At 37.1% G+C, this 19,858-nt stretch overlaps 1 protein-coding gene across 1 annotated transcript in view; it reads left to right on the top strand.

The window, feature by feature from the left end:
- The first annotated feature begins 516 nt into the window (after positions 1-516).
- Positions 517-19,858, top strand: part of tspan18b (tetraspanin 18b) — a 69,980-nt gene continuing 50,638 nt past the window's right edge. The window contains exon 1 of the mRNA XM_055155998.1: positions 517-541. The gene's annotated coding sequence lies outside the window, so the exon portion shown is untranslated. The remainder of the gene's footprint in view (positions 542-19,858) is intronic.

The raw sequence follows: 19,858 nt of genomic DNA, 5'->3' as shown, positions 1-19,858 counted from the left end.
TTTGCAACCAAAATGTTGTTTTATATATATAGATATAGCAGTTGTTGTTGTAATTGTAGTAGGTGCTGTATGTTATTGGTTTGGTAGTAGTACTATAGTAGTACAGTAATATTTATAGCAAGGCAAGATTCTCTGGCAAATAGCTGCATGCTGGTGCAGGAATCATCCATGAGGCACAGCTTTTTTTCTCACTGGGTTACTCTGATCTCTAAAAAGTAATATATATAAATGCATGTATGTGGTAGAAGAAGTTCTAAGTGAGTGAGTTGAGATTATAGTATACTTTATTGTTTACATAGCAGTCTTGAAAGCATGTGAATCAAACACTGTCCCACTACTGAGATGGATTAGTATTATTAATAGTATGTTAACATAATAACGCAGTAAAAATTTACCAATGTTTGACACACAACATACCTTCTCTGATCTTCCTGTCTTTTATTTGTTTCCGTAGCTGCTCTGGCCCCTCCCCTCCTGTATCCCCTTCTCGTGACTTCCCCTGAACCCTCTCTGCTCCCGGAGGAGATGTCTCTGCAAACAGGTATCATGTCCATGTTCATAAACCCACTCTGTCTGACATAACCCAGAGCTACAAGAAAAACATGCAGGAGAGATAAAGAACACTAAGGTGGAATTGCATTATGTTTGTTCAAGTATATGTCTGTGCAAACATTATGTAGTCCTGATTCCCAGATGAGATAGAATGACATTTAATGGGAAAATCCTGTTTACTGTAATTTTTGTTCTGAAATACTGTATGTAACATAACATGATATGGCAACTAATGTGAAACCCAACATAGCACGCTACTACATTATTATTTGTTCAAGACAAATAACCCCATTGGATTACTTTTAGTACACTGACAAATGCAGTGGGAACAGCCCATAAGAACTGCTCACAAGTATCACAAGTCAATGTTTTATAAGCATCTGTTTAGGTAAAAAAGGCCACTGCATGCAACATAACAACAAAAATATAGCATAATTTGTTTTAGTACAATTTAATGGACCATGTGTCCATTATGTATTAGACTAAATTGTAACCAAATACGTGTGACCTGGTAGGAATACATTATATATTATGTGTCTTGGGCCCATATCTAACACTACTTTCAGCTATTTCCCTCATGATGACACATATCCCACACAGAAAATGAAGTTTTGGCCTCGCATTGTCTAGGAGAGACTGTGATCTCTGGTAATTCCTCACATCTGCTTTCCTCATAAGAGCGCACTGCTTTATATGGTCAAACTATTCTACTGTTCAGACTCTGCTCATTCAACTGGATCATATCTCCTCACTCACTTTTACTGCAGGATTTTCTCTTGGTTTCTGTTTCCAGTCACTTCATTTAAAATATTTGAACTTTACATTTGATAATGTTAGATTATGAAATGGCATTTACTTAACGGTTACCACAAAGCAGAGTAGTAGCGGTACGTGATATTGACGATGATGATATTCAATCGCAGCTATCCATCTTAACTCTGCTAAAACCTAAATATTTAGGTTTACAGTCACAATCACAAACTCTACAGTAGACTATAAGGCTACACTTTAGTCCCAACCCAAACTTAATCTGCATTTTCCTGACACATTCCTAGCTACCATGATGGGTTTTGAAGCACATTTCGGAGACCAGAGTGGAGTTTTGTCATTACTGTAATGCTAACAATAACTAGCACGTCTTACTATCTGATTCACAGATGATAAAAATGCTTTATCATTAGATGCAGACACACAGTGGTGATTTTGACCCTAAGGGCCCCTTAACAATATAAATATGTTTTGTCTGTATTTCCTCAAATATATAAGTGTCTAAACCCATAAGTACATTTAAGGTAAAGATACCGTATGTAACCTCTGGAGGTGGCATGTCACCTGCATGATTTCATCGAAATGGAGAGTTAAAGCCATATTTTGGAATATTCTCACTGGAGATAAGTATGTTTATGCCATACTGTGGAATATTATAGCAAATTTACATTTCCATGGAAACAAGCAGTCGAAGGCCAAGTGAGAGGTAGGTAGGTAGGTAACACATATATTAAAGACATTTTGAACAGATGGAAACAGAAATGACTGCAGGAGAGAATGAGACGACCATTAATAGTTAATTTGGGGAGAACCTCACTCATAGTAAGGACATAAATTCTTCTGTGCAATGAAGACAACCAAATTGAAAAAGACTGCTTTTATTTCAGTCTGTTTAAAAAAAAAAAAAAAAAGAAGCATACTGTAGCATTAAAGTAATTAGACTTACAAAGATATGATTTATGAACACTTTTAAAAAAAAATTGTTTTGCGTGGCAAGCACTTCAAAGCCACTATAACCCCAATAATGCTGAAATATTTAGAATAACTGTATTTATTATTAATTTCACTTTGCCACAACATTTGTATTTATTGATGCATATGCACTCTTGAGATTCCTAGGAGACATGTTGCTGTGACAGTTAAACAGCCACAAACCCTACATACCCCATTGTTCTCTTTGGAGGACACTTGATGCTAACATTGTTTTTCTTTTTCACTGTAAATCCCGTCACTTTGCCTCAGCCATCTATACCGCGAGGGCCAAATCCTGCATGTGTTTGTCTTGTGCTCGACTGCGTTGCCATAGCGACTGAGCTGTTGTGTTAGTGGAAAGTGCATCTCCTTCGAAAAGAATAAGGCGGGCACGCATTATGCATATAGCGCTGTTGCCTCTTTACTATTAATGCATATAAATATTTATGCGCTGTAGTGAGAAAAGAGCGTGTCCTGCAGAGAGGCCAGACATGAGCTGATGAAGTGCTACCGCTTAGACATTTGTGACTCTGTGTGTGACTGTATCTCCCACATTATATGGAAAGCTTTGAAAATCACTGGGAGATGATGATAATGCATAAACTAATATGGGGGCTTCATATACTAAATCTGTACATGTATTACTGGTAGTACACAAGCTCCTTCAATTGGTACATGGGCAGTGCTTCAGTTTGTGGGTTTGCCTAATTTTGAGTTCATTTTATATACTTTTTTGTTCTCCTTTGGCTCATTTCTTGTTTAGAACTACAGTGGAAATTATGTGGTGCATTTTTAGATCTGATTTAACCTTAGATTAGGCCCGGAGTAGTCTTGTATTATATTTGGTTTATGTCTGGTGGTACTCAGAAAACCAAATCTTTTCTTTGGTGATACTTGATGTGAAAAGTATGAAAGGATGAGTTCTAAATGCATTCAAGTTTCGTAACCATAGTGGTAGTTTTGTATCTATTATGCAAAAGACAATTCATTTACTAGTCAATGCTTAAATGTTAATGTTAATGTCATGAAGAGATAAAGAATAGCCTACAATTTCTATAAATTTGTGCACAACCTATGAATTTGCAACATTTGAAAATAAAACAATACATGTATTAGTAAAAAGACAGATTTCTTTTTATTTTTTAGACATTTGTGAGTGACTGACTGCATAACTTGAGTGATAGTTTAATCTTTTTTTTGGGGGGGGGAACATAACAATGGCTGTTACAACAGAATTTTCCATAGGGGATAACCGGTTTGACATGCTTAACTTCAATGGCAGTCCCTGTTCTGTACATGCTTGTAGCCTTTATTGTACACTCCAGACTGCAGGTAGTCCATTCTTTCTATAGTTGTCTAAATTGAAATTGACTTTTTCTTTTGTAGTTTGTTTGAATGTTCAAATAATTACGCACAAATTGTTGCCATAATTTTGTATTGAATGTGTGTATTGATTCACAAAGCACCCAGTTTGCACCCATAGAAACGCTCGGCATGGATGTCCAATATACTTTCACACCTCAGATATTCATGCTTGACAAGATGCACAACACCACACACTGCTTTATAACATATATTTTTGTGTTCCATTCTTGAAAAACAGTCCTTTTAACAGAAGTGCTCCAGACCTACATGAAATATATCGGCGCATTTCTTCTCCTTGTCTATAAATGGTACTCAGTGGATACAAGGTCACCCTGTCACTTTCCGCTGATGTTTGAGATCTATATTTTATCGGCTGAGCGCTGTGGCTGTATGGTATTTCACGGTTCATGCTTTTCCTTTAACACACACACATCCTCTTTTGTCTTTGTTCCCTCTCTTAACATGTCCCTCCAATCTGAAACTATTATTCCTGTTCTAAGTGTAAGGGTAGCCACTGCTCCCGGAGGGCACAGGAGCTCTATGGCAGATTAAATCAAAAGCTCCAACAGAGAAGAGGAGAATCCGGTCTATTATGGTTCATTTGCATGCTCTGCTCCTCTCTCTTTTCTCTGGGCTTCACAATCTCACCGTGCCATAATGACTCATTCAAACAGCTTTGATAATCCTTTAGTACTATGAATTAAGTAGCCATTAGCGCCGGGTTCAGAGGAGAGAGGGGTGAAAAGCAGAGTAGTCCCTTTATGTTGTATTTTATGGCACACTGTTATTTAAGCTTTTAAGACCTTCAGTGCTTTCAGAGGTTAACTGGGAATGTATCAGTTTCTGTTGTTTCATTGTTTCATATCTCCCCAGTGGTGCAGTGCATATCTACTTCTGCTAATGTTTCATAAGCCTATCAGCATTTATTTCTTATAAGATAGTTAAAACGCTGCTCTGAACGTGACTTTAAGATAAAAAAACAAAACAAAACATATGTAGAAATGTGCTTTTGTGGTTCAGAGGTCAGCTATTCAATATTGCAGTGTGAAATGTAAGCTGTAATGGAAATCAATCAGGTGTATTGTTATTTAATAGTGCAGTATTTCATTTGAGTTATTGCCATTATTCGCCAAAACAAATGTATGGTTGGGAAAGTAGGTTGTATGGTTGAGTAGTAGCATGAAATGGAGAGTCAAATGGTTAGAGTGGTTGGTGGTTTGAATCCCACTTGTACCAGTGCATGCTATTGTTATATCTTTGTAGCTGTCAGACTACTCAAGGCAGCATTGGGTATAGAAGTAAATATCTCACTACAGCTATAAATCTAGTTTGGGTTATAATTGTTTGTATTTTATTTTATTATGCATGCTCAATTTAAGATGCGTTACTGGCTTTTTCAGGTGATACTTACCTGACATTTTGCTCAAGATACTACCAAGTATAAAGTTTTAAAGCTTCTATATTACCCAAAATTATCTCTTGTGAGCTTTAAGTCATGTTAAAACATTGTTACCTCTTCAAAAACATACCTGGAGTTGTGTTTTGTTTCAAGTAAACCTTTTATTTTTAGTCTGTTTACATCTTCATTGCTCAAAATGCTCTATTCTACCTTGTGATGTCATGAAGTGGTATTTTTTTTAAGTTAATAGCTACCTTTTACCTTTCATTCAGTAGAGATTGGCAATGAAATCATCCAAATGATTGTAGTGGCGGTGTATGGAGTTTAAAAACACAGTGGAGCACTTTGTGTATTACCACATGACATCACAAGGTGGGTGTGTGTTTTCTGTTTGAGAGAAGAACTCAGCCTAAATATGCAGGGTTTGTGTGTTAAACATGTGTAAATGAAATAAAACACAGCTCCAGGTATGTTTTGAGTAGTAAACAACATCATAACATAGATCAGAAGACAGCATAATAAGGGCCCTTTAAAGTAAATACAGCTTTTGAACTACTTTCCTTCTGTAAAGCTTTCCACATCTTGTTTTCATTGCTCCTACTGCAACAAATAGCCTCACCCACCCTCCCCATTCAGAGTCTTATATCAGGTCTAATGACAGTGCTGTGGACTAACTGCAGGTTAAGCCTCTAATAACACAAATGGCTTTATAAATAGTCTTGTTACATGCCCCGGACTCTTGGGTGGTATCTTTAGACCTGTGTTGAAATAATTCGCTGCAGTTTTTCCAATAGCATGCACGTAGTTATCCCCCCACCAGGAATAGAGGAAGCGGCTTTCATTATTAAACAAGACCCTGTGGCGCCGCGCGTTTCTATCGTTAGCAGTAATTAACAATGCACTTTCCTTCCAGATAAACACTTTTTATAGCGCACAGTTCAAGCTGAAACAAGGTGAGTGCTTCAGGTTCATTTACATCTTAAGACTGATGGAGGTTTTCACATATGCTGTTTCAATCCACTCTAGTTTGATGTTTCTGTCAGTATCGGAGAGTCAGAGCAAATTGAACATTCAACCTAAGGGAATATAAATACCACATCAAAAAGGCAATCTCTTTTTTCCATTATTAAAGATGTGTACACTGGCAGTCTCCCGCGATCACCGGTTCGAGGATTTGTGTTTTAAAATGAGCTTTTATACACATGAAAGTGGCAGTCAGGTGTTTCCCACAGAGCTCCCCGCTGGGCCCTGACACTGAGATGGGAAATGGGATGTCTATTTCTATACCTATGTTGTTAAATCTAAAAGAAAAGAGCACATATGTCTCTGAGGTTTATTGGGGAGTCTTTACATTTAATAGATGTTTGCACAAACCAGCAGGTAACATGTCAGTGCAATTTTGTAGATTTTTTTTATGTTTTTAGGTCCATGTTTACACTGAAAGAAAACAGTGTTATTTTTGGTGATTGGAGGCTCTTACAAATCTTTCTTTCTTTGTATGTATGTATGTATGTGTCTATCTATCTATGTATCTGTCTTTATCTATCTGTCTGTCTATCTGTCTTTATCTAACTATCATTCTCTATCTTATCTATCTTCCTATCTTTATCTATTTATCTATCTTTCTATCTATATATCTACCTTTATCTATCTTTATGTCTATCTATCTTTCTCTTTCTATCTATTGCTATCCATCATTGATCTCTCTTTCTTTATCTAACTACCTTTATCTATCTATCATCTATCTATCTATCTTTTGATCTATCTATCATCTATTTCTTTTTATTTATCCCCATCTAAAGCCTTTATTTGCTGGATTGGCTCCATCATTCTCTCAGTCATAGAAGAAGATTAACGAACATTATACAGTGCACTCAACCCAAATGATTCAAGGTTAAATGGTAAAATCAAACTCCCCACTCCATCTTGTCCTTGTCTGAAAATAATTAAACTACTTCCTGCACTGTCTGATTTATGATGCGATTAACCGTCTGAATCAATCACCTGTGAACACCTCTCCTCGTGTCACATGACAAGGCTGACAAATGAAAGTGTCACATGACCGGGACCTGATGGGGATCACCTATGCCCCCCCAAACAAATAATAATCAAACATTGCGCCCCTTCACTCCAGTCACCGAGACCCAACCTTATCTACACAAACAGGTGTTCACGCAGAAATGCTGTCAGTTATGGAAAGATTACTGAAAATGTGTACTCAAGTAGAAGAATTATAGTGCTTAAAGGGCCCATATTACACTGTTTTCTTATCCATGTTATAATGTTGTTACCTCATCAGAAACATACCCTGCATATTTAGATTAGTTCTTCTCTCAAACAGAAAACACTCTGTTCCACCTTGTGGTATCTTGCGCTAAGAGAGGAAATGTTCCACTGTGTTTTTAAACTCCATACACCTTCACTAGAATAATTTCAGGTAATTTTATCCCTGGAATTGCCTATCTCTACTGAACAAAAGGTAAAAGGTATATGTTAACTTTGAAAACTACCACTACATGACATCACAAGGTGGAACAGAGCATTTTGAGCTTTCGAGATCCCTACAGACTAATACTAAAGGATTACTTGTGTGTGAATGAAACAAAACACAACTCTGCGTATTTTTGATGAGGTAACAACATTATAACATGGCCTAAAACTCACAAGAGTCAATTTTGTGTAATATAGGACCTCTAAATAATACATGACACCAGTAAAAAGCCCTGCTTCCAAATTTACTCAATTTACTAAACTGTTACTTTCCACCCCCTATGACATTGTTATGCTTGAAAGATACTAGTAAGTAATGGTGAAGAGGAGCTAAAATGTATGTCTATAAACTGGGCTTGTCAACAATTATTAGCAGCTGATAATACAGTGGGAAAAAGACATTTCAGAACTGGCTGTAAACAACGTAACTGCTGTTTTCAATAGTGTTTAGTTTTCTTATCTTTCATTTGTTCAAATCACTGTATTTTAAAGGAACTACTTGAATTGGTAACTTGTATGCCTGGTTATCATAAAAAGGAGCCCCCCTGGCATATACAAATGAACTCATATTCCACTGCGGCTATAAACTTGATGTCATGTATTGGTACTTTTGTTGGTTGCCGTGTTGTTAACTTTTCCATTTCAGGGTTGCTACAGCAAATACAACAGTGGCTTGTGAATTTGTGAATCTGGATTGAAGTTTAGTTTATTGAAGTGAGTTTATTCATATGTAAAATGCTAAAGATGATATAAATAATACAAAATAGTAGATTTCAGACATTGCAGACATGTTGCAGACAGCTTCACTTCTTTAGCTCCCAGAACATCACCAAACATCACAAATACAGTAGCTGTTCGCCCACACACTTTCTGTCAGAGAAAACAGTTCAATTCTGTAAACTTAAGACTTGTGTTTCCATGGTGTTTAGTCATTAGAGAAGCAGCCAGCGGAGAAGGAGAATGACAGTTAACATGCACATCTTTGTAGATAGACATGAAAAACATACTTTCATCTAATACTGTCTTAAAATGTTTCAAGCTCGAAATATGCTTTAAACAGACTTGAATACATTGGCTTTTTTTTCTCATTTATTATTTTTTCTATTACTTATTTTTTACATGATTGACTGTATGTTCAGTCAGGTATTAGATTTACTCATGAAACATTTAAAGAAATTAGTTGAAAGCTGTTTCTGATAAAAAAAAATAGAGATGGTCCGATATCTAATTTCTTTTTTAGCCAATATGATATCCAATATATTCTTATACCTCTGTAGTATTAAAGGTGCACTGTGTAACATTTTCTGGTGGATAGTCCATCACCTGCTTTTTCCCATGTCGATACTGGAATGTTACATGTCAGATCTGTGGAGAGGCAAGCCCACTCACAGTAAGAAGCTTTTAACAGAGAAGAAGAAGGTTTTTTGGTCAATAAAAACCTATTTTATTGGGTAAAGATGGACAAGCAGGTGGCAGACCTTCCACCAGAAAAGTTTCGTAGTGCAGCTTTAAACCACCACTTTTTAAACTGATTCTAGCATGACTTACAAATTGTAGCAATGTTTGGTAAAAATTACAAATGAACTTTTATATGAATATTTTGGCTGACAAAATCTGTTCTTGTAAAAAATAAAGTAGTTGCCCATATTGTTCATCCCTATGAAAACGAATCCTAACAGGTGTTGAGAATGAGACCACATGAAACGTGTTATGTCGACGCGCCCCTCTTAGCTGACGTCATCTTTGTAAAGACACACATATTTGCTCATTTATCCGTGAAAAACATGGACAGGCCTTACAGCCAGCTCATGTGTTTTGTTTCGGATTCTGCTCTTGAGGTATTACCACTTTGACATCTGTACGTGTGGACTGTGATGTGCGCATGTGAACACAAGTAGAGCCTATAATCACATGGTGCCTGACTCCTGTTTCCAGTATAATGGAATATAAAATGACGCATACAATTTCTGGCACGGTCTGTCACAATAACATATTTTGAAGTGTGATGTTTTGCAAAAGAAAATAAAACAACAGAAATAACAATAAAATTAAAACTAATGGATGTAACATACACAATAACCCTAAAGTAGGATAATCTCCTCAGATAATAGGGACACATAATACTTTAAATAATTATTATGGTGGAACTTAATATACTGTTCGTGGTACTTTCAGTGGTGCCACTTCAATTACCAGAAAGTATCACTGTAAATATCAATATAAGTTCATTGCAAGTACCTCAAAGTACTGCTAAGTAATAATTAATATGTTATGTACCACAAAATATATGCACAAGTACTCTTGAACTACCACTTCAAGTACCACTGTAACACCACGTTCTGTAAGAACCTTGTAAATAACAGGGTATATGTTAAGGTTAGGTCATATATTACCTAAAATCGACTCTCGTTAAGCCGTGTTATATTGTTACCTCACAAAAATGTTGTGTTTTGTTTCATTCACACAGTTCTGAGTAAACCTTTGTTATTAATGCGGAGTTTAAAAACACAATGGAGCTCTTCCTTTATACATGCATTTTTGATGAGGAAACAACATCATAACATAGATCAGAAACATGAGCTGTATTAAATAAATAACAGAATGAAACTTTTTAATTTAGTTGTTATTATAATGGGTCATAATAAAAGTAATTTTTTTTAGTTACTGCAGTGCAGAAAAATGATTGTTTTACTCATTTCTATGTACACTCTGCACACCTGACTGGGCGAAAGGTACACTTAGTTGAAAACGTTTTTATGAAGACTCCTGCACACTGTCTCACTCTGGGATCACTTTTAGTACCACATTTCGATCCCTCTGATTTTCCACAGAAAAAATAAATAAATAAATCTCCACTAGTACAAAGAATAAGTACCAACTATAAATACTGACCTCCAAAAAAGACTGTTCCATCTATCTTTCACTGAACAATAAGTCGATATAGTAATTATCGTGACAAGCCTGTGACTATGTTTGTACAGTTTCCCTGTGTTTACATCCATATCACTCTGAGGAGGAGGGATGATCTTTTATTTGTGCTCCCTCGTCTCTTCTCAAGTATTGGGCAGGTGTTATGGTGCAACGTGGCCTTATATTCTTCCTTATTGGTGGCACAGTGCACACACATAAGTCCCTGATGCTCCCCCTAGGCCCGGGCGAATCTTCGACAGTAATGAGAACGGGGATAACTGCGCCACATCACCAGCTGAGCCCCCCAGCTCCTGTCAGCTTTAAATGCGCATACAGCCAGCGGCCATGCAGTTGCTAAGGAAGTACTGGTTTCTAAGCAAGAGTTGGCAATCACACATCCCCAAAGTTGATACAGGAAATTGGATACCACTGGAGTTGATTTCTGAGATGCATCTATAAAGTATTTCATTGATGAATTCTTGTTCTCTAAAGAATTGGAGGGAAAAGACTAGGGAATCTGTGAAAAGGCAGCGACAGACAAATGAAAGATAAAATCTGAAAGTGGTTTATAGTTATTCAAGGTGTTACCCCATGTGGGTCAGTCACTTTATTTTGATGTCATAACAAATCCTTGCCTTAGAGAACATTTCACAATATTCTTGCATTTTTGAATGCCATGAACTGTAGAGTACCCATGGGCTTCAGTGATGACAAATTAGGACCATTGTCATAGTCATTAACAATTAAAAAAATGGGTATAGGATTATTTTTAAAAAAAAATGGTGCCCATGAGCGATTTAATCTATTTTGTTTGGTATCATTTCAAAGGAAATTGTCTTGTCTTTCATCTAGGTTAATAATAATAATAAATAAAATAAGAAATAAGAAATAAGGTTCACTGGTTTAGCTGGAACTACAACAGGAGAGCTGATTTGTGCTGTTAAGAGAATCTCTTACGCGCATTATCCAACAGTTTTTCAGTTAGTCACTCTCACCTTTTTTGTTGAATATCAGACACCTAAATATGATCATGAATACTCATATTGATCACAGGCACCTAAAAATGTGTTTAAATCCATTTTGACTATCTTAAAACAATTTTGGCTGTGTTTGAATCAATCCCGCTCACAGTGAGAATGCATGTTTTTCACCTTATTTTTGAGCAATAAAAACACCAACTACTAAATTTCCACGGAGTATTACACAGTACACCTTTTAAATTAACAACCTCCGCGACATCATTGTTATTGCACACTCTCCCTTCTCTAAGACCTCAGCAGATGTGCCTCTCTGAAACTCATCCAGAAGCTCACATTCGTGTTGGTTATAATTATTATAAACTTAACGCTGCCATATTTTCCTCCGAGTTGGAGCCAATTTAATTTTGCCTTCTGTGGGCATGCCAAAATATTAGACATTTCAATTGGTGTGGCTAGTCCAGACAATATTAGAATTTGGCCAGAAGAAATTGTTTGAGCATCTGGAGAAATGGCAAAAATGTTTGAAATCAAAATTGCTTTAATGTAATTTGCATTCCACAGAGTCACTATAACGTCTGCTTGCCTTGAATAATAACAGGAGTACATATGACTTATTAAGGAACATTTCATAGTAGTTTGAACTGTATGCTATATTTTGTTTTAATATGGACTTTACCTGCCAGGTCTTTCTAAACTAAGAAATGTGTGTGTGAGTTGGAGAAACCGCAGAGCTCCATACCTCTGTCGTAAAAGTAACCACAGCCCCTGATGGAGGACGTGGCTCTGCAGAAGAATTACACCACAAGGCAGGACAGTAAAGCAAGAGACTATGGAAAACACTTGAAGGCAGGGACTCCTATACCAAGATAATATTAGTTTTTCAAAGTATTATCGTTAATGGACTAAATATGGAAGTTCTGAACCAAGAATTATAGTGACACACATTTTTTTGTATTATTCTGTACCCATGAATACCAGATCTTGAAGTTTTGTTAAATGGCAAACGCGCTTTTCGTGCTTTTTTGACACTTCCTGGAGACTGATCCTAACCTTAACCTATTTTAACCCATAATTTAATTTTAAACCATGCAATTGACCACATGATAATAACCAATTTGCATCAAAGGGACCTGATTTTGTCCCCCCATGGCAGGTCCCCATGAAGTGAGTGAAATTTTACTCCTCTCAAGTAATAAACACCCACTCACCAGATCTAATTTGGGACTGAACCTGGTATTAAACCTAGACTTGACCCAAATTAAACCAGGACTATAACATAACCACACCTAGTATACATCTGGACTTAACTGAACTCCAGACAATGTGAACGAGGTCTATGATTAATGACCAGGAGGACTACTCAGCTAGAGCTATTGATTTGGACGTGGACTAAACAAAATCTAAACCAGTGTAGAGCTAAATGAATCTTAAATCAAATTGTGCAAAAAATAAATAAATAAATAAATATAAAAGCCTCCAGATGTCTAAAATGACTTAACTGACCCCAGCATAAGAATCCTCTACCTCCAACTGTACCCTTCCCACCCTTGTACCCTTGAGCCCCCTGCGGACACTCAGATGTGGACGATAACTGCAACGTGTGGGTGTAGTAATAGCAGTGTAGTTGGAGGAGGGGACGTAGCGGTTGCTCTGGCCTACTTTCCTCCATCACACCGCTCCATTCTCCGGGGAGCAGCGGAGGTATGGAAGAGGTTCAGCCACGCTTGGCCTGTCACTGCAACAAGCTCGAGACATCTCTGAGGGGGAGGGGCTGTCAGCACTCACTGTACTGGAATGAGGGACAACAAACAGATTTCATAAATGCAAGATTATAAATACTCAAATATGATAAAGTTGATATTTTTGGACTTGGGAGTACTTGTGGAACTTTATTTTGTTCTAATTGACTAACTTTTCAAATTAGTTTTCTGATGTCATTACCTTGGTAATTTTATAAATTGAATATTATATGTTTGCATAATATGTAATCCATGTAAGTCAAATTTTTAGTGTATGATTATTTTCATTATTGTATTTTCTTTAGAAATGTACATAGACAGTAGTGAGTATGAACAATGAACAGTAATTTTAATTTACAGGTGCAAATGTTTTATAACAATCTTAGAAAAGCAATAGAATCACATGGAGACGATCAACTGGCGGCTCCTCCATCAGAAAAGTTACACAGTGCACCTTTAATCATGTAATTTGTAATATTTACTTGCATGGTCAAAATAAAACTTGACCAATAAATTCATTTTATACCTTTGTTTTGTTTGTCACATTTGAGTTTCTACTGGTACAGCTCTGTTTGAACAAGTTAAGATAACATTACTGGTCAAAATTTGGTAATGGCTGGTACATACGTTTCATTAAAAATGTGATTTAAGTAATCTCAGTAATTTGTTGTTTAGTGTAGTATTTTATTGACCTCTATAGCCTCCTCTTATACTTACATTTTGTTGTTATACATTTGCATTATTTCTCCTGCGTATTCTCATACCCTGCAGATGTTTGTGTTGAGTTGAAAATTCCTTTAAAACGAGCCATAAAAATTTCCACATAGATTGACACGAAGAGTGGTTGCCCCCGCGCTCCCCTCTCCTCCCACTCATATCCCGGGGCTTCGGCTGTCACCAGGCTGAGCTGGAGCAGGTACACATCCATTCGTAATCATTATGGTGGGAGAGGGAGCGAGCTGTGGTCTCTCTTCTACAGGTGTGCAAGAACAGAGAGCCATATGGGAAATGTTACATTGAAAACTTAAGCAGTACAAAATTTGTTCAATTCAGTATACTCACATAAGCAACTTATGCATTCAGTTACATTGAGACACAGTTAAAGGTGCACTATGTTGTAAATGTTCTACAGTATGGCAGTATGGCACTGTTCTACAGTATGCAATTGTGACTTGCATTTATTCAGTTACATGTGTTTGTGTCACTTGCCTTAAAAAACATGCATTCTTTCTATAAGGGGTCACCTCATCACAGATGTGACTTGTAGGCCTCACCTGGTGGAGATGGATAAATTTAATGTCATACTGTGGAATATCCTAGAAAAAGAATTAACATCGTCATGGACCCTTTGCCAAATAGTTTTATAATGTACCTTTAAGATACAACATTTGTGTTTTTGGTAGAAATTAATATCTATTTTCAGTATAGCCTACTCATGTTAACTTTGTAACTTGGAAATGGCATTAATTATGGATTAAATTGCACAGTTCACAATCACACACAGCTTCCTGTATAGTCTACTTGTGCTAAATAGTGAATTGTCACAATATTTTTCACTTTCTTCCAGTTACTTATCCAAACAAAGACAACGGCCTGTTGCCATGGGAAACGGTCCACTAAGAGTTGTCAAGCTGAAGGTGATTGTGGATAAAGATTCTTCATTAGCACTCATCTTGAGAGTGAAGCCGGCACTGCGCACCTCTCTTCCCCTTTATATTAGACAGATGGTCGGAGGCAGATGGTAGCGCATGAAATTCACCTCACAGCAACAACCACTGCTAACTCCGACTGGTGAGTGTTCAGGGGCCCCTTTGACACACTGCCAATCAATCAAACTCACTCTACATTTGTTTTTATGTCTCCCATTGCCACCATTTGTGCTTATAATAATAATTTGGTAATATCTTATCTAATTAACAAAGGGGTCCAAAGTTAGTGTAATTTTTGTAGCAGACAAATTTAGCTAAACTTCAATTTTGTGGAATACGTTTAAAATAGATAGAATAATACATGCTTATGGAATAAAATAAACTTGTTAGACTTTTTGTGCCAACCATAGCAAATCATCTCTCATTAGTATGTTTTACTGATAGAGGATACAACTTTTTGTTGGATGAGAACCACATAGAACAGCTGCATGTGACTTTCTAATGGAGCTGTTTTTCCACTAAGCTGCAGTGTTAATATTGGAATTGCCTCTCTTTTACACAATAAAGAGCTACATTTTCATTCACTTCCCACATTCCGCTTTTCACACCTGGTTTCTCTTCACGTCTTATTGTTAACGTCTGTATAAAGGTCGATGTAAGCATGAATGGTGCCTTTTGCTGTCCATAGTTGAAACAAGACTGCTGTTATGTCATGGTTCATTATCAGAGTAAGAGAAGGGACTAAGTGGGCGGTGTTAACAGTTCAAACTAAAATATGTTCTTTACTTTGTGGTTCAAAATTGAGTACAGTCTCTTTAAGTCAGACGCCCTAACTAATTCTGTTCTCTATATTTATAGAGTCTCGGGACAAAGAGCCCACTGACTTGTGATCCTTTGAAGCTGGATACAACTTGTATAAACGATCTACCATTATAATTACACAGAGCTTGTTCCTAGACAATTAAAAGAAACATTGCCCCAAGTCAAATACTTTAGGTTAAAACACATTAAGAGTCAAGCTATAAAATGGAAGATTAACATCAGAACAGACAGCCTACCCAGTGAGAGTGCGGGGCTCCCTGTACGCATTTTGGAGAGGGTCCCTGTCCCAGTTTGATTGTAGTCCAGAGCACGGAGAGCCGGGTTGCCCTGATGCCCCCTGACAGATTGGGGCTGAGGGGTGTGTCTTGCCCCCCATGCGTGCATCTGTGTTTACTCATGTATTTGAATATCTTTGGGGATGCTGCATTTCTTCACTGTAATAGCAGGAACTTGGGGAATGAGACCACCGTAATGTTGTTTATTTGTTTAAGCCAATCAAATCTCATCATGTTTTCGATCATGTCTTCCTGCTGCGAGTTCCGCCCAAGCTTTTCAAACATACCAAATGGCTTTTTAATAGTGCTTTTGCTCATGTGAATCTAATTCCTACAATAATTGATTAATCATTGTGTTTTTTATGTAGCAATAAAGCAACGATTAAGGGGAGCGTTTTGGGGTTCCTGTAGTGTGGCTCTTGCCTTTAGGGAGCACAAAATGAAAACATAAATGGATACACTAAAGCTGAATACAATATTGTTATTTGAAATATAGCACGAAGGTAAAATTGTGCCAGCAATAACATGTTTGGCTAAAATAATGGGTGTGACCACAAAATATTACATTAGTGCTTAGTTATTACATCTATACTCACTGGAATAGTGTTTTATGTATGTTTCAGGTGTATTGGGGTTTAACAGAAAAAGTTTTACTATTATTATTCTTTACAATTATGATGATTTACTATTGGGAGCTCTCCCATCAAAACCAGTACTAAGCCCGGAACTAAACGAGGACTTGACCAAAAGTCAGAGAACCAAGCCAGATCAATATCATGATTGGGATCAAACCAAGGCACATTGCGGACAGTGTGGTGCTGAATAAGATTTTGTTAATTGTAAGAATTTCAAATGTTACTCCATGCAAAGCATGGCGGAGGTCTGTTCTTCTTTAGAAATAGACAGTTTTACAATAATTTTACTAACTTTGTTTGTAACATACTCTTTAGTATTGAAATCATTTAATTGTAAGACATCTTCTGACTTATTAAACATTCTATCTTAAAATGACAGCCTACAGAATATGCACACAGTTGCAAATCCAAATCCCTATAGGCACGCCCCAACACAAAGAGACTGTTGTTTGTTGTAGTAAAACTTAATTTACATTTTACGCGTACAGCCTTTGAATATTTCCACTAAGAAACCCTTAAAGACAAAACAATTGTTCATCACATTTCCACCAAACACAGTATTCAATTACTGGTGTGTAGTTGTGGGGTAAGTTCCTCTAGTCTAGCCTGGAGTTAGTATGTGTGTCTGGTGATCCGGTGAAGCATGGCCTTAGCCTTTAATGAGCTAGCACGTGATTGGATGCTCTGTCTGTGAAATTGAGGCGCTGTGTGCGTAAATTGAATTATGGTTTGTGTGCGATAAGAATGTGCATGTGAGAAAGTGCCTGTAAGTTATACATCTCTGCTATCAGTGTTAAGTGATTTCCATGGACACAAAAGCACATTGCACTGCCAACAGCCCGCATAGTTTGGATAGATGAGAGACAATTTGGCAGAAGACACTAAATCCTGCCAAAATGGAAATGTGTTTCAAGTGGTCTGTGAGTAAGGAATGAACACGGGCATGCTCCAAACGTCTCTGCGGCACAATGTCCATATGGTACAGTAACAATCATCCATGATAACTTTGACTTTACTCCCCATTTTTGGTTCATCGTTCAAGTCACTCCCTTGTTTTGATTTGTTTAAAAGTCAACACTGCTACATTGACTCTAATGTGTCCTGAAATGATGCATAGTGAATACAATTTTCATTAACACATCTCTAAATAAAAAATTTGTCAAAACTGAATTATATTTACATAATTTGGCTGGATCATCATGTTACACAAGTAGAATAGGGAAAATTATCTCTAAAACTTAAGGGTGTACTTTGTAACTTTATGGTGGAGGGTTCAACACCTGATTCTCTTCTTGGAGATGTTATTGTTTTTTCCTGGAATGTTCCACAGTATGGCATTAAATGTGTCTATCCCCATAAAAGGTACAGGTCAAGTCTGTGACGAGGTGACTCCACTTACCACAAGATGCATGTTTTTCGAGATATTTGTGAGCAACATAAACTTAAATTAAATTAATCTGAAGTGAATACTTTTAATTACATACTACACTCCAGATAAAACAATAACATTACATTGGGGACAAGTGGGTAACCTTCTACCAGAAAAGTTACATAATGTGCCTTTAATCTCTTTTTAGGTGTTAAATTTTTACTTAACTACCTAAAAATGCAGGTTTCGTACAAGTTTCAACCCAAAGTCTTCTGTCATCAAAATCCTACTTTGAACAACTTCACCTAAAACTTCCTTCACCCCAGCTTTATTTAGTAACTGGCCACTCTTGTAATACAACCCAAGGGTCAGCGAAAACACATTTGTTGATCGATCACTGATTAGCCAAAAACTAAACAACCAAGCCTGCTCACCCCTGAACCGTGTCAGTGTTTAATAGGACAAACAACAGCTCCACTGCTCACGGATGTATGGGGAGGAGGGAGAGGATGAGGAGGAGGAGGGGAGTTCAGTGATTCACCTCAGTCTTTTCTTACTCTGTGAATGCCCCAAGAGCCACAAGGAAAATACCTCACAGCTGTTCTGTCTTGATCCAGGCCATTCCAGTGGTCTACTCTCACTCAGGCAGGCAGGGGCCCACTCCTCAAGACCATTGTACTTTAGCTTGTCCTGTGAATCTACAAAATCTACCTACTAAATGAATACTGTGATCCACCAGTGACTACATCTGGAGAACAGTTGACTAAACAGACCAAACTTCTAAAGAAATACACAAAAATTCAAGCATGACTCAGGTTTAAACAAGACTAGGGTTGTATCAGGGTGTAAGTATAACACTACTATAATAAACTAATGTGGATCAAACCAAGTAATGACTAAAGCAGATATCTGGCAGTATCTGGTAGTGCAAAGATTGAAAAACATGTATTTAATTTAAACACAGTTGACTTATTACAAAGCGAATCCAACTGTATTTATTTAACTGTTATTAATTCTACAAATAATCACAGAACCGCTTTGTATTAATAAAGGTTAAAATATTATGGGATGTTCTGGGTCTACATGAACCAGGATATCAGCTGAACACAGTACTGAATATCATGAAACTGATAATGTTCCAGCATTTTTTTAACTAGATTGACACCATTGATACCATTATCATATCGGTGAATATCTAACCAGGACTAAACCAATTTTAATATATTATACTCATGTCTACATCAAGACCACAAATAGAATCATAAAACTATGATCAAACAAAAACATACACATTTACCTGACTGAACTAGACTTAAACGCGAAATAAACCATGGCTAAAACTAAACTATACATCTAGACTGAATCCATGACAACATGAGGTCTTTTAAATCTTTAAAAGTTACTCATACCCCAATTTGAAAACCACAGAGCTATAAACTTATCTGAACTCTCCTCACTCTTTTGAAACTCACTTAAAGTTGTAGAAACATCTCAAAGCTTCAGAACAATAGGAGAAAAAAAAAAGTGTGGGTTGGAAGTAGTAAGTATCACGTATGCAGCAGGGAATGCCAGTGTCACGACCTCAAAGGGAGAAGCCAAAGGGAGAAGCCAAACGGATCAGCCTCTGCGCGCTTATCTCGCTCCCATCTGTAGTAGATTTGGTGACACGAGGAACACAGGGGGGAGCCCGAACACTTACACCCCCTCTGCACCCTCCCTAAAGCAAACAAAGGGACTTCTCTTGTTCTCCGGCTGGCAAGAGCGGCTCACAGCATGAATAATTAACACGAGGCAAACAATAAGCAATGTCACTAACTTCTCTGGTACTTGTCAGCATTGGTAAGAACACAGTTGAGGAAATGCTGCATAATGTGTTAAAGGGACAGTATTATGTTGTCATGTCAACCCTATGCACACTGTCAATCAAGAAGGC

The sequence above is a fragment of the Boleophthalmus pectinirostris genome, unplaced genomic scaffold (genome assembly GCF_026225935.1).
Source record: "Boleophthalmus pectinirostris isolate CB_2022bp ecotype Guang Dong unplaced genomic scaffold, ASM2622593v1 HiC_scaffold_2, whole genome shotgun sequence".
Lineage (NCBI taxonomy): Eukaryota > Metazoa > Chordata > Actinopteri > Gobiiformes > Gobiidae > Boleophthalmus > Boleophthalmus pectinirostris.
This window is presented reverse-complemented; position numbering and strand designations above follow the sequence as displayed.